The sequence below is a fragment of the Ischnura elegans genome, chromosome 3 (genome assembly GCF_921293095.1).
Source record: "Ischnura elegans chromosome 3, ioIscEleg1.1, whole genome shotgun sequence".
NCBI classification, from domain to species: Eukaryota; Metazoa; Arthropoda; class Insecta; order Odonata; family Coenagrionidae; genus Ischnura; species Ischnura elegans.
In genome coordinates, this window is record NC_060248.1 from 29626712 (window position 1) to 29643813 (window position 17102).

The following is a 17102-nucleotide window of genomic DNA, read 5'->3' on the forward strand; positions in this document are numbered from 1 at the left end:
AGTATTCTACCGGTTAAGATCAAAGGTCATTTTTTAGTTACTCCAGCCGTCTCCCTTCCCTCATGGACTTCCCTCTTCAATTCACAATAAGGCCTACGGCGTTTCTTTCCCGCTGTAACGCCTCTCTTACTCCTCCACTTACCAACCCTTCTGCCGTCTATCACGGTTCTTTCGCTCCATCCTGAGTTAGGATACCAAACCCTCTCTCCTTGTGTGTTTTAGAGGTTTCTCTTCTACCCCTCCTCGCAATTCGTCACTTCTCTTCCTCTCCATCTACTTCAATTAATCCATTCTCCAATATAAAAATATTATTATTATTATTATTAGTATTCTACCGATTAAGGTAGGTTTTCATGGAGTATTCAAGAAGTGAGCTAGAAGCCTCCCTTTCCTTCCAGCACTACCTTCTTTAATTCACTGTAAGGCCTACTCTCTTTCAATCTATCTAAAAATCCTATTCTTTTCCTTCCCCTCCTTCGTTTCCCTAACATTCTACCCTCTGACACCATTTTCAACATCCACTAACCGCTAAGCACTAACTCCATCCATACCTTCTGTCTCCTCCTTATCCCATCTAAAAGCTGCCTCTCCTCGCCAACCATATCCAGCACTTCGTCATTCTATAAAAATATATATTAGTCAAAAACGTATACGGCTCGACGCGGCAGAAATCACGTTCGGAGCGCCCTGGTGGGAAGACCAGGAAGTACGACGGCGGCGTGGCGGCCTTGTCAAACACGACAGCAGCCAAGGACGCGAGGCGCGCACGGCCGAGCCAGCACTTTCACTGAGTCATCAACGCGCGCTTTACTTCCTCTTTACGCGTTTTTCCCCCGAAAATATACCACCTCATACATGTCCACGACCATATTTCCCTCCTCACAAGGGGCCGCCAACCATTTGCACCAAATGAGGGCGGCACTCCTCCACGGCATCAGAAAATATTCCTCAACCCATCCCGCCAATTACAGCAAGAGTGCTTACAGCTGGGCAGCGGCGTGGACTCAACGGGCGAAGCAAGCATTCCCCTCCCCACAACCCCGAGGGAGGGAGTCCAAAAGCTAAATTTGATGAGATGGGACGACATCGCACACTCTCCCGTGGAACTTTTTTTTTTGAGTCGCAGAAACTTTTTTGGCCAGGGGGGTTTGGCGAGCCGCAAGGGAGCGCGGGATGTAATGGATGTATTTATTTTTTAGGGCACATTTCTCACGGCCTCCACTTCCATGGAACCTGTTTCCTGAGAGAGCATAAACAGTGCTGGCCAACGTCGCCAGATGAGATGTGCCCGAAAGGATTGTAGATACACAGCCCCTCCTGAATTCCAACGTCGTATGTGCATGCGGTCGTACACACTTGGCAGAAAAAAAAACAGAGGAAACGGACACGAAAGACAATAGGATTTGGACTAGCGGACGGGAGAATAAAAATTACCCACAGACGGTGATTCCATATGACTTGGAGAACGGATAGGAGTATCGGGCGCGAAAAAATAAAGCCGCGGCGGTGAGGGCGACAATTTTCCCTGCTAATGATGAAGTCAGAATTCGTGAGAAGCCTTAAAAAGTTGGACGCATGGGCAGCCCTCCATATGTATTCTAACATAGCGCTGTGACATTGCAGCGAGAGCTGAACAGTTGGCTAAACTCGCGCGGGTACTAGCGTCTGTTGGGTAAGGGCACGCATTCATATACCTCATTCCTGCGCCATGGGCGAGGGAGGGAGGGTTATCCGGTGGAGGGCTCGAACGAGGGGTCTAATAAGCGCTTTAATTATTCTACGAGGAGGAAAGAGCCGAATTTTTCGGCGACGAAAGGGTAAACAGTAGCGGCGGCAGCGAGTTTTACCGGCGTAACTTATTGCCTTCCTCAGGCGCGCGGAACGCTCGAGTTGAATTCCAGCGCGCGTCGAACAACGTAGCGCATCCTTCATCCCGGTCAATTAGCCGCACAGAATCGACACTTTGCTCCAACTACGCCCTTCGCAAGCCTAATGCTCGCAATACCTTTGGCAGGTATGAAAACGCTCTTCTAACCATAAAATAACGATGCCTTTATCATCCATCAACCCTTCACTAGAACTTCACCTTACTCTTTTAAGGATTGGTTTTTGTTTCGTATGACCATCATGTCTTTTAAATAGAATCCACCATCATAACATTCGACTTCTTCCAAAGCATACTGATTATTAATGCCTTCTGCATCATATATTCCAACAGCGGATGGATATACACACACCCGCCATCACACGGTGCTCCAAGGGAACATATTAAGGGAAAAAGTCAGGCACTTTGAGTATATAGGCTGCTTTACACGGGGCACGTACTTGCACAATCTGACGCGTGTACGAAGGCGCAGTCAAAATTGCGTCGTGTAAAGCGGTGAATTGCTATAACACATGCGAGAATGCGTGGACATGAGATGGCAAAATAGCCCCTGTTCTAATTTCGTTCATGCATTCGCGCAATTCCACGCCATTTTAGAAATTAATTCAGTTCTCACCTGCGCAATTCCGTGCCCCGTGTAAAACGGCCTTATGTCACATTACAACGCATTTTGGCTACCACAGTACTTCTCTGAAAAACCGCGCCGAAGGCGACACCACTAACGCATATATTAGGAGTAAGTGGCGTAAACCTGCATATCCCTAGGTCTCAGATCGAGCAATCTCTGCAATTCCTTCACCACTACCGGTATGAACTCGGTCCCTCAGAGTGAGATGCCAACCTTAAGCCACCACACCGAAACGATCCCCTTCAACTAAATTATGTAATAGTTATTACTTGCATTCTTAATTTTTTGAAATTATTTACTCAATGATGGAATGTTGGATAAACTAGGCAGAGAAAGGAAGAGAATAGGATTTTTTGAAAGATTGAAAGGAATTGGGCCTTATTATGAATGAAGTCCATGAGGAGAAGGGAGACTTCCGGAATGGTTCGTGAATGCTCACTACAAACCTATTTTAATTGGCAGAATACTTTTTTAATTATAATAATAATAACTAAATAGTTATCGTTTCCGAATATTTCAAACTCAAATTAACAATAATCTCAAATAAACTCACAGTTTCAACCCCTATTTAATACACTTTTTACATCCATTTACGACATCATTAAACGCAACAGAGTTGGTGTCGACTCCTCTCTACTTCGGTGCACCTGATGATGCCATGAATTGGTGAAACGCGTCGTGCATTTAAAAGCAATTAAGAGTGTAGAAAAGTGCAAAATATATTGGATATGGGTAATAATTATCTATTTAAGAATAAAAAAGAGATCCTTAAAATGAGGCCGAGAGATAAGCGAAGATGTCCACCCAGGCTGAAATAAGACCGCAACTTCTAAAACTCACCTAAGATACGGTCACCAAACCATATCATTAAGCATGACCATTCGCAAACTGACTTAAAAACTGTCAGGCTTCTCAGACAGGAAAAGAACCTTCCGGTGCATTCACTGGAGCTGGAACGTAGGAATTCAATCTCTCACACTGCGAACGTAAGGGGCACTTTACAAAGTTTGTAGCATCAAGAGTTGGGCGAGTCGGTCGGCCGTATAGGTGAGTGATAGTGAGTGCTTGGCCGCCGCTTCTTTCTGTCGGAATGTGTCGGGGAGGCGCTTTCCGCTTTACGCCCGAGGACAAGGAGAGGTTATACGGTGCGAGTAAGTGCGCAATTTCGGACGGGAGGCACGGGGGAGAGTGGTTTAAGACGGGCCGACGCCACTGCAGAACTTTTATATCGAGCACATACGTGGTCTGGATACAACGGAGGAGGTGCTGGCACAATCCCCTCACTGGCCAGGACATAATATGAGACTTATGGGGCTACCTCGAGAGAAATAAAAATCCAAAGGCGAATGAAATAAACTGGTTATGCCTCGAGGGAAAGAATAACTAGGAACGGTTTCAACTGGGTTCCATTTACCGAGGCCTCCTTACCCACAGAAAAAAAGATTCTAAGAGATCGCTCAATTCAATAAACTTTTGACGGAAGCAAGCGCTTCTGCACTTCCACACTACCAGCGGTAATCAAGTTTTCTACCTATAATTCCATTTCAAATTAACTTACTGGATAATGTAGGCATTGTTTTTAGTCGAACGATACTATTTAAGAACCTCTTCACCAGACTTGGCAACAAATTTACACTAACATCCCACCTAACCCGTAACTACTCCATTATGCCTACTCTACTTCCCCTCCCTTAGCTACCCAACATATTTTCTTCTATTACTGAATTAAGAGTTCCATCGTCCCCAAGAATGAAAGCGTGACGACAAATGCGAGATAGCCATTCAGCACTGATAATAAATCCAATCCCAACAACAATTAAATTACTGGCATAAATGGAAGTCGTCTAAAATTGGAAACACTGCTAATTACTGCATTTACATTCGAGCGCCGTAACACTATACCCAGAAGACGGACGATTTTTAATGATGAAATAAGAGTGAGATTTCTCCGAACGGAATGTTACGGGAATTCGTTTTCCCCGAGCAATGAAGATCTTAAATAAATGCTTGTGTGGACTTACTCGTAAGTACTCCATTCACTCCAACGCGTACCTCCGATTCTTTTTCTGCAGAAGACTGTTGTCCTAACATATCTCTGAGGGCGGACTGCGGGATTTCATGCAGATGCTGATGATGATGCGACTACGAAGGTGTATTGATGTTGAGGATGAGTTCAATGTGTCGGCGTTACGCATCAAATCATAATTCGGAAGATTAAATATTTGGGTGAACACGGGAAGTGTAACTGGACGCTACCGACGCGAGCGGCGGATATTCGAACGTCGAACATTTGATGAACGATTAAATTATGGAAAGCCCCAATTTTGCGCCGGGGACTTTGCAGCATCCAAGCAGAATTCGGACCCGGAAGACGCAGAGGGATTGTGAGGACATCCCCTGGTGATTTACTCGGCGGACCGAGAGGCATGAATCAACGCAGCGCCATGCAGACGCTGCTGACAAAGAGCTTACTACTGGAATGGAAAAGCTCAATCGTGATGGACGTCGTGAATCACGGCGGCAAGCCCCGCGACACCGACGCCAATATGACGGAAATAAAATGAACACTCGAAGAACCGAAAGCAGGTGCGTCACGCGGAGTAGAGATACAACACACGCTTCGCAAATGCCACTCGTATAAACAAATAGAAGTAAAAAGATACTCTGCGAAACATAAATGAAAGATGGCCAATGAATAAATACCAATTTCAGGGGAAATATACACCAGCAAGAATGCGCATCCGGACTGTGATTGAAATAGCAAATATCTATATCACGCGATCGATCTGAAGGGTTGATTAACACGATGATGGCTTGTTTTGTTGTGTTCTTTATTCTGATTTTAAATTTTATACATTAAATTTAATACTCACAAGAAGGAAAAGTAAATAAAAAAGAGTAAGAGATTAAATTCAAATTCATTTATAATCATTTACTGTTCCTATTTCTCATAATAATAATGAAGCTGTAGTCTCAATGACGGCCTCAATTTTTTTGCTTCCACTCAGTCGGCATACGCACTTATGTATTTCCTCCGTGATAGAATTATGATGAAGCAGAAGAGGCTAAATATTAACTCATCAGACGAAAGAAAAAATAACGCCACGAAATTGAGGTGCATATACTATGCGCTTAAAACATTTCATTCTGTCTAATCGAGGTTCATAAGGGGCGGGACAATTCACCCTACACCCTAAACTTGGTGCTACCCAAACCACCTTGCACCCATCCCCACGGGTCTAAGTCGTTCACATTCATTACCGCCAATGCTAACCACGCCGATTAAGCAAAATCCGTCATACAGCTCCATTAACCAAGCACGGCCAGCCGCGGCGAAGCGCTCGCACTAAATCTCTATATAAAGCCCGAAAGCCCATTAAAGGGATGGCGGTGGCGTAGGAGGGATACGTGTGTGGGTATACATATGTGTGTGTATGTATGTGAGCGTAGGTGGAGAGGGGTAGGGTGGGGGGAAACGTTGGGAAGCCACGGGGGAGGGCATGAGGATGAGGGAGTTGAGTAGGAGAGGGTATAGTTATTAACAGAGACGGCATTAGCAACAACAACCCTGGCGAACGATTCTGGAAACAAAAGGGGGGAGGGTGGCCGCGAATAACGAAACAGCGCCGTCGTGTGGGGAGGGGGAGGTTCATACCTGTTACCCGGGGCGACCAACCACTCGAGCCGAGAAATGGAGAGGCTATTGTGCAGAGACAAAAGACGGGAAAGAGGAAGCGTGGGAGGGAGCTTTGCGGCCGGCAACTAATCAACCATAAGGAACGCGACAATGGACCGAGTAAAGAGGGGGGAAGGAAAAGGACGACGCATCGGAACGGATCAAGTGGAACACTTCCTCGACCACTCTCACCAGACACAAAACACAAGGCGGCGAGTCCGAAGTTTCGCGAGCACGGTGGGGATGACTTTTTATGCATTCATAAAAAAGACAAGAAAATGCAAAGGGCTTCAGCCTGGACAAAATGAAAATTTTGAACAGTGACCGCTTGACAGTATACAAGGACGCAATCTCATGGTGCCCTTAAACAATAATTCAATTCGTGGATTACCTATCTAATTTAAATGTTCCCGCCGCAAGCATTACCTACTACTTACTCATGGACTTCAAAATATTCATTGTCCTCAACCATAGTGTTTCCGGGCAGACGGTCGTACTACAATATTTCAACACTTGATGTAATGTGTACATTTTGACCTCGCATTATTTCGTGTCCTTTCTTATGACAAAAAATAATGATACCGTCTTGAATAAACTTTTCTCGTTTTCCTTACCCGCGCTGAAACCCGAGAAAATAGTATTAATTCTATTCGTCGAGAAAGAGTAAAATCATACATTATGTAGTCTTCTCTCGTGATTTCACACGTATATCTTTCTTTTTCGAAGTACGAGAGGTTTAACTATTTTCAGACAATTCATTTGAATATCATATTAACTTTATTTAATTTAGTTTGATCAAAATAATAAAATAATGAACAGATACTAAGTCTAATCGTACCAGTATGCACCAGAACAAAATATTAAGCGTGCCTCCCCGTGTCGAATGGCACTCTTCGATGACATCACGAGACTTTTAATGTCATTTCGCGCACGAAATGCCACAGTTTTAACGATCCCCCTACCGAGATACGGATCCACAGCACATTGTATCCACGACCTCATTCACTTCCTATCGAAAACATTTTCCGTTGCAGCGGCGAGCATCCCAATTAAGTGGCTTCCACTGCCATTAGTAGTATTTCGACGGAATCGCATTGGTGCACTTCCCTTACGAATGGACCACCTGGAGCACCCGCATCACTTATCACGCAACTGTTATGGAAAATACACTTTTCATCAAATGATTACCTCGAACCCTGAAAGCCAGTTACGATATTGCACTAGATCAAGAATGGTCATTCAACAGCGTTAGAATACAAAATGACTGCGGCTGTTAGGAAGTTCCGACTTAAAACAGAAAAGTTTCACAACTAATTTTACTCCAATAGTAGAATGAAAAATTAAAATAACAACACCTGTGATGAAATATGATGTCCAGCCACAGAAATTTCTATAGAATAAAAATGACAAATGTCACTTACTAACACAACACGATAAGCATGCAATATATGGCAACAGAACTACATTTTATCACGTTTTGCTATTTTGTTCTTTCCTTTATTACTCTCAGAGAATATCGTTGAGTGTGGTTACACTGTACGTCGACTGTTAGGAGCAGAATACTGCTGAAATCGTTCCGGCCTATGGGTGTTGGGAGTAAGTTCAGAGACTCCCAGCCACCCAAACACACTCTTTCAGATACATCACCCATAATTAAATTCAACATTAATGCGTCATCTCCGCTTAAAAACAAGTCTATAATTACTTTATCCATGAAATTAAATTTTTATAGACTGTTGCCATCCGCAAAAGGCCAACTTAAGCATTATTATCGAATACTTGAGGGATTTGAATGTTATAGAGGGGTGACTCAAGAAATTCTTCATGGAGACATGCCTATTGTTTATTGCTTTTTAAGTATACTCAGGCTAAGTCAGTGATGCAAGATATAGGAGCGAAGACGGGTGGATAAAGCAAGGGTTAGGTATATGACATGATTGCACATTTATACACACACCATTTCATTAATTAATATAGTTTATCTTTTTAGCGGAATAATATTGCTTTCAATTTGCTTAAAAATATACAAGTAACCAGTTTCTTAAATTAGCATAAAAATAAATTTCTAATTCATTTTTTTAGCTGTTAACTTGTTGCTACGCTACTGTTCTATAATATATTTACGTAAAATAATAAGTGGTTGATATTTGCCTCCCTGTTTTTATTAATAGATTCAAAGAGTTGTTACCATTGAAAAAAAATTGAGTAGCATAAAAAAGAGAAAATTTGATGTTACACTGATTAACGATACTAAAAATTTTATTAGCACTTTAACTTCTTAATATTGCTTGAATGTGTTGTAGGCTATTGAATCCCGAGCCTTAAGGTGGCAACAACATTGTTGAAACGTTGACTAGGAGCTTAAAAAACTATTTCAAAGAGAAATTAAAATGATACCTAAAAGAGACCGACCTGAGAAAGACAATTCTCCCGATGAAGCCGTTAAAATGAGGAAAAGATGGACCAAAAGATGGGAAGTTGAAAGGAGGAAGAGGGCGCGGTAGGAGGTAAAATGATAACGGAGAAGCAAAACGACGCGAAGGGCAGCAACAATAGCGGCAAGAAAGAAGAAAGGGATGGAGCACTGGCGCCAATTACCCTCTCCCCGAATACCACCAACCCATGACACCATAACCCCTTCAATGCGGTCCAAAACCCAGCAACGGTTACCGCGGAGGTCGTGTGCAGCATAAAGAGACGCCCCAAACGCCGAAAATGAACGACCCAAAGCACAATGTCTGGCGCACGACCTCCAATCCGCAATTATTAATAAAAAGCCTTCACCCTCCTCGGCCGGAAAGACCGGCAGGAAGCCTTGGTTACGGGTAGGAATCATTATTACGAGGGTTAAAAGGTTCGCCATCTATCTTCCAGGGTTTGTACACCGCGAATCCTGAGCCAGGGAAGCGATAAGGAGCGGCATATTCCCCGCGCTTAATTACTTGCCCCAGCCCGCGACGCAACGACGGATGGCAAAATGTCGATAAACGTACGATTATGATCGCAAAGCGTTCTCTCTCCGCAATGCAGACGATCGAAAGTGACCACGAAAGTAGCCTCGAGAAAAACGTCTCCTCACGTTGCTGGCGGATTGGGTCGCGTCGTATTTTAAAAATATTCAGGTTGCACGCTTCGAACGGTCCCAAAGTATATACAATACTCTGAAAGCAACCCATATGAATAAACGCTAAGCGAAAACATGAAATCGGATGATAGTTACGCCCGAGCTGACGTATTCTATCAGCCTCAAAAGATTTGACACTTGATAGAATCACTCACAATTTGTGCATTTAATCCCAGGGCTTATTGATATCAAGTCTACGGGAGATGCATAAGAGCCTTTGGAACCCAATAGCATTTTTAAACATACCTATTTAAATTCCAGGACAAAAATGCGAAATAATTCCTTGGAGGAAGATAAAAGACTTCATTTGAGTTACATTGATACAGCACTGACAACAGACGGTGCATTGGTTATTCATGAACTAATAGTGGTTGCTTATTCCTGGTTACATGTAACATTTTTCATCTATAATACAAATAAAAAATGATTACAGAAACTAAACTTTAATAGAGCCGAATCTCATAGTGAGTAGTGTTTCTATTCATGAGAGATTATAAATAAAAATTAATATAGCAAACTATTAGCACCTAAAAGCAGAAGCACAAGAATTATGGTACTAACTGGTGGAACTGAGGAAACTAAATGTTCTTATTACGTTAACCCATATGTAAGCTTCAAATTCCAGCGGCAAATTCACAGGATGTATGTGCACCTTAATCATATAAAATACTGTATCCCGGTCACTAAATTTATTAAAGAAAGAGGAAGGAATCTCATAACCATATCAATAAAGAAACTTGAGAACTATCCTGCCATATATCTACACACATTGGAAGTAGCAAGTCTCTGGATAAAGACCCCAATTTTTTGCCAATGCTACTTATACTTCATCCGCTGACCCAAATGGTAACGGTTCCACTCTTAAACCCTACGCGTGATAGCTGCACACCCGCTGTCGGAATTTACTGAAGGAGAATGCCACTTCTGAGAAGAGCCTGCTCTCAGATAATCTCAAGGCGATAAGCGCCAGAAAAAAACGCAAGAAGCGGCCGAGATGCAGTAGGAAATTCTCACCGCGCTCCACTAAACTATCCACTGGAAACCGATCCGATGATATCACCAACGGAGGCTGAGGAGCACACCTGCAAACAACATCGCCGCGGCGTTGATTTTCGCGGCGGATGGGCGTCTAATGAGACCTTCCAGGAAATATAAACAGTGACCTCGAGAAAAAAACGAAGTTTTCATTGAAGTGAAACATCGAAGGTTACATTAAATGATTGCCGACAAAGGTGGATATTTACTATACCTAAGTGGACCTCAAGACATATCACGAGATGCGAGCTTCATGAAAGTATAATCTAAACACCACCAGACCTAGAGAGATTGAGAAGTGAGAAATATATCAGTTTTATTGGCATAAAACAAATGATTAAATAGGTGAGGTCCTCATATACCACGGTTATTAGAAGTATTTTAGCGATTTGTGATAGTGGATTCAGTGCAACTAATTCATCCATTAAAATTAATACAGGCAACCAACTATATCTACAGACTAAGCATTACATTCCCATTACACATATGAACGGAAAAATCGTTAAACTGAACAACGGAATTTCGCGATAAGACATTATCTCTGACAATAATTAACGACCTGTAGAGAGTAAAAATATGAATCAACCACTGCTACTCCGAGAATGAAGATAGGCAACGTAGACGGATACAAAAAGGTCAAGATGAAGATTTAGTATTTAATATGGTGGAATTCATAACTTAACAAGGCTATTCCTCGCGTTTAAATCGCATCATATGGGTTGGCCTCCGCAACGAAGCTGACGCCAATGAGCTTTCATTCATATCGGACACTACTTCAGGTGGAGAGGGAATTTTCAGACCCGGGGAGGGGGGGGGGCGAGAATGCCGTCGAGGGAGACGAGAATAAAACAACCTCGGCGGATGACATAGCATTAAAACCGCGGCACCCAGAAGGAGAAAATAATTGGATTACCTCGGCGGCAGTATCGTGGAGAAAGAGGCGAGGAAATGTGGCCCTCCCACCACCAACCCTACCTACCCCACACTCGCACGGATGACGGGGAGGGGCAATACCCCCAAAACTGCATCCCCGAACCCTCCCGACATCACAAAATAATTATTACAGCAAACTACCGGTTAGAGTAGGTTTACATGGAGCATTGGTGCATTTGCGAATAATTTCGGGAGTCTCCCCTCCCAACTTGAACCTCTCCGTTCAAATCAAATGAAGCCTAATACCTTAAGCCTGAATCACACGATCATTTTAATCGTCATTTCCTAGAGATCACTAGAGTGATCAATCGCAAATGATCGTCGCCGGCAATTGTTTTTCTCGATCACGATTCCCATCACTATTTTTCGTCACTCGTCCGGTCGCTTTTTCCGTCGCTAAAACCGTCCCTAAAACACCATATAAACCAATCGGAACGCAAGCCCGTATGGAGCGATTGCAGCGTAACGTTTGACAATCGTGAGAACGACATAGATAAACAAACACGCTGTATATTTTCGTTATGCGGGTCCTATGACAACGAGCTTTGATATCATAAGTGATGCGAAAGGCGACGGCGAGAGGGCCCGTGTGATTCTTAAAAATTATCATTATAGAGATAACTTTTCCCGTCGCGAAAAGCGATCGCTCTAGAGATCACTTTTCGCGAATAAATAAAATGATCGTGTGATTCAGGCATTACATTATATCTGTATTTCTTATTCTCCAATTTACGCTCCCTTGCGAACTTAACATTCATCCCTCTAACAATGTTTTCAATAACCCGACCCGGATCAAAACACTCTCAATTCAAGCCTTTTGTCTACCCTCTACCTCATTTAGAAGCTGCGACTCCTCACCAACCATGTCCAGCACTTCGCCGTTCCTTTCCCTCTCCGTCCACAACCTCCATCCTTCTTCACACCCACTACTCGAACACCTCCAATATTTTCTCAACCTCTTTCGTAAGTGTCCATGTTTCCGCACCTTAAGCGGCACCTACACCACAGATGAGACTCTTCACCAGCCTTCTCTTTAAACTCTTACATCACCATCCTCTCATCAGCTCTTTCCTCTTCATGAACGCCTCCAATTCTAAACCAATTTTCTTCCTGATGCCCTTTCAAATATGTCCGCTTTCCTTAAACGTCTTTTTCTATTAATTAAACTGATTCACCAGCATCATTTTATGATTACTTACTTTAATCTTGAGTCTTAAATCCCGAAATATATTGAAATTATGGCTTAAGTATTGTTATTTTCCTTGCCTCTGAATTAATAGCATTTCCAAAACTGCGTCGGTATTTTATCTCTTCCATCGTCATGACTTGAACATTCCTACAAATTGTTGCAATTAACATAATGGTGTTACTATGAATATATGATTACATTAAGTGCGTTAACTGATTACATCAGATAAAAATCACTTACTGAAATACGCCAGAAGAAATCGAAGCCCTAACTATAGAAGGGATAAAAATAAAATTAAGTTTTTTCGTTACAGACGACCAAGACTACAAATACCAAAAGGGTAGTATGGGTGCCTGATAAATATGCCTGCTTCAAAAGGTCTTAATCAAGAGGATCAACAACACGTCCTCATCCTGGCAAAGTTCCAAAATTCTTTTATTTTTGGCCAGATTTAGTGACAGGGAAGATAGGTCATGAAATAAATTATTTTCACAGACGATGAAAATTAGACATAGACAGTACTCTAGGTCGTCCCCAAATAGAATATAAATAGTAATTCTTTTCACTTAAATGAGGCGTAAGAAAAAAAGTAGCCGGCTCGAAAGATCCGGGTTCGAATCCCGCTCAAGGCAAATGATATTTCCACTGATGAATTTTTGCATATGTTGTCGAGAGACGAGGTCGTACCCACAGAAAAATCATGGTGGACTCCTTAGTGTAAGGCACCCACGCCTTGAACTTCCCAGAGGAGTCGCGAAGGCCGTGATCCACTTCCCGCCTCTCGGACTCTTTCCCTAGGGAGACAACTAAACGGAATGGTAACATCTAATCGCCATCTCGTACCTGCTTGAGTGAGAACGGCGAAGAGGAAGAAAGAAAGGGTGTGGGAGAAGAATACGGGAGGCATCAATTACAGTCACGGAACTGAGGTGGGGATGCACTTGTTAGTGATGGAGCTGTTCTGAAGAAACGAAGCCTCACATCCCAGAATCGACTTTCGCTCGGTAAGCAATCATGCTCGCGATCCCACCCGATTAATCACAGACGTGGACAGACGATTGACAGAAAAGTTGTCCTATCGATCTTTCCAAAAATACCATCGACGACACGATTCCATTCACTTTGCTATATTGAAAAGAAAGTAATGTAGTCAATTTTGAAGCTCCATAAAATCCAAATATAGCAGGAACATTTAGGGACCTTAATCATTAGTAATACCCAAACGCTTTTTTTTAGTGGGAGAAGTAATGAGATGCTTAACTACAGCCAAGTGAACATATTTTCGTGTTATTATTAACAATGACAGTTCAAGGGGAGTATATAATTGTAACTAAGAGGAAAGTTATTTGTTGAAAGTACGTTGAAACAGTGGCTTTCATTTGCTACATTAACGATTTCTTTCACTCATGAAGGGAACAATTAATCGATATTAATGAAGAATAAATGTTTACAACAAACCGTACCAATAAATTTTATCGGTCTGTAAGCTTAGAAGTTGAAAGGAGACCGAGTATAGTAAAATTCAAATGATCAATAACTTAAGACATGGCTTCATGGATCGTCAATAGCTAATTTTTGTGATACACTGAACAATCGCCATTAACGAATATAATGACCTTACAGGAAAGATGCAAGATATTTTGAGATTATCACCAATATTCTTACTTTTTCTTTTATTGCGACCGCTAAATCTTTGGTATTTACTCAATCACAATGGGCATCACTTCGGTAGAAGTTTTATTTTTTAAGTTATTAATTCATGTTAATATTAAGACTATTCCACAACGTAGAAATGATGCAACTGAACAACTACCAGCATGAATATGTATCATTTATGTCAGATTAAAATTGGCAAACGACCCAAAATAAACTGGGAAACATGAAGCTCCAACTGCACTTGGTATTACAGTGCAAATTAGCGGAATGCCATTCTAACGCCACCATCGATGTCAAAATAATTTGTTGAGTTAATTTGCTACATTTTTGTCGGGTAAAACTACTTGAGTTTCAGTTGGCAGCATACTTTGCCGAAAACACGAAATTCACGCTCCCAATCGCCAGCCCATCCAGAAAATAACCGTCACGAATTTCGGGTTCCTCGCGTGTTCAAGAGAAGAGGGAGATTTTCGTGCTAAACTCGGACGCGTGGCAAACCTTTACACGCCCAGGGCGACGCTCGCGTGAACAGAGAGAATACGAACACCGAGGACAAAGGCCAAACCCACAGTAATTCCATTCAATTATCATGAGCTATCTAACAGAAGACGAGGCGGCCTTGGAATTAAGCCACGCACCTACGTTGACCCCTCACTGAACGCATTCTTTCTGAACACATTGTACGGTGGAGACTTACCTAATGCCAAATTTTCATAACAGAGAATTAAAAATGGCGTCCGTTTATTTTTCTCACTCACTTATCTCGAATTTACACATAAAATAAGGGAAGTAACGATAGTGTGATTGACTTCCTCGTCTTTCTCCTCGAATGTTAATTTTTATGCAATTCTCTATTCCTTAATGGGCCTTTCCTATCGGTGAGCTCCTGCTCTATTAAGACACATGGCACCACATGAAATAGTATGTTTATTCCGTCAAAAAAATTATGAAAGTCAACCGAAATGAAAAGGACCAACCTTACGAGACGGGTGACAGCGGTTAAAAACAATAAGAAGGATTTGTGTTGAATTTCCATTGAAGCCGTTTTTTAATAAGACATTGGGATTATTTTATACTGCATTGATGGATATGTGCATTCCGAGAAACAGCTTTGATTGCAAAGAGATATCGAAACGCCAGCAAGTAAACACCTGATCGGGACCGAAGACCCGAGAAGACAAACACGCGGCATTCATAAGAAAAGAAAAACAATCCCACTCAAGCAATTTATTTATTTTCCACTGCCAATGGATTAACAGATTAATCAACGTAAAAACCGAAACAAATAAAAAAAATATAAGGTGGTCTAACAGGCTCTTTTCAAGCTAGTTACGAGGAAAATGCATTAGCCTTACGAGGGGATGAAAAGGCATGGCAAGACAGCGGATGAAAAGCCATGAGCGACCGAGGCAGTTAAGAAGTTAATAAAGCGGAATGATTGGCCATTACGAGCCAATCAACAAGCAAGACATCTATCCCGACTCCAGCGAGGGAAAAGCATCGAGACGAGTCGTCATCAAGGAGGCGCCCTTAATGCAAAGCCAAAAAGGAGGAAGAGAAAAGGAATCTTGGTGTTCCATCATTACGGGAGCGGAGGGGGCGCCGCCGGAAAGCCGGATTTTGATCGAGAGAGGGGACACCGAGTAAAAAAAAAGAAGGTCGCCCCGAGATGAAATTAATTTCCAAAAATGAGGACGGGGAGAGGCCGGGTGATAATTTGTGCAAACGGAAGCAGATGCTTCCACCCTTGAGCTAATCGCCGCCGCCACCGATAGAGAGCGAAGAACGGCGAGGTTTAAAAACACGTCGCGAATGATTTGGGAATGGCAGCCAGGACCGGTAGACTTAATCAGTCATTAGCAAGACACGAGGGGGGCAACTTCTTTAGGATTTTTTTGGAAGAGTAGGGAGTAGGGGAGACGCGCCACAAATATGAATTTGGTGGATCTGAAGAACAAGGACATGTTTTGAGGGCAACACTTACATCGCCCATGCTCGCGAATATTCTCACGGATTGCGGGTAAGCCCCACATTTGATCCAAATAAAACTTCGGGCAAGCAAGGAACGGACGCACAAGAATTTAGAACAAGTGCTGATAGAATGAAGGGTAGCACATATTATGCCGAATTAAAGGGGTAAATACAGAGTGGAAAGGACCAGGTTGATTAGAACAAAATAAAGATTAAAACATACCTTAACTGGTAGAGCTTACTAGTGATGCCGATGTAGGCTAAGATACGGTAGATCCAGAAATAAATGTTACACTCTGCGTTTCCAATAATAATGTCTCTTCAAACCATATGAGCACTGACTGCTCACGCAGATACTCCGCCTAGAGAACAACAATGGTGTCCTAAGACCCCCTCTGCCACACGCCTTTTTAGTCGGCTTGCAGGGTAGAACGTAGATGTAAGAGCGAAGATATACAACCATTTCCCGCCCACCATGATATCTGCCAGTAAGTTATTGTGAAAAAGGCAAATTAACTTCAAAGGCATTTTGCTCGAAATAGTCATCTTAAGATAGAGCTAATAAATGTTTCACCCTTAATTAACGAATAAATCAGTAAACTAAATTCAGAAAACAATGTTTTAAGTATATGTACTAAATACTACTTATTCTAAACTTTTGAATTCAAACCGATAAACTGCTCATGAAAAAACATGACTTGTTAGGAAGCGATACTGTAGGGAAAATATTTCTTACTCACGGCACCTACGAAATTAAACGAGTCACCAACCGTCACTAACGTAACACTTGGCTTTGAAGAAGCCCCATACCAATGCATTTAAGTAATAATAATTATTATTATAGTAGGAACAAAAAAGTTCGGCGATTAAGAATGGGCAGACACCCTCACAGACACACCACAACCTTATAAGCAATTTAAATAGGATTGTAGAAGGTTTCCCCGAATCATACCCAGTAAGCAAAGTAAAAAGTCCAATAAAAAAATCGTTACCTCATGTAAATGA

General features: G+C 42.2%; 1 protein-coding gene across 1 annotated transcript in view; it reads right to left on the reverse strand.

Annotated features, from left to right (window-relative positions):
- LOC124155154 (nucleolysin TIAR-like) overlaps positions 1-17102 on the reverse strand; it is a 458155-nt gene that overhangs the window by 267556 nt on the left and 173497 nt on the right. The gene's annotated exons all lie outside the window — the stretch shown is intronic.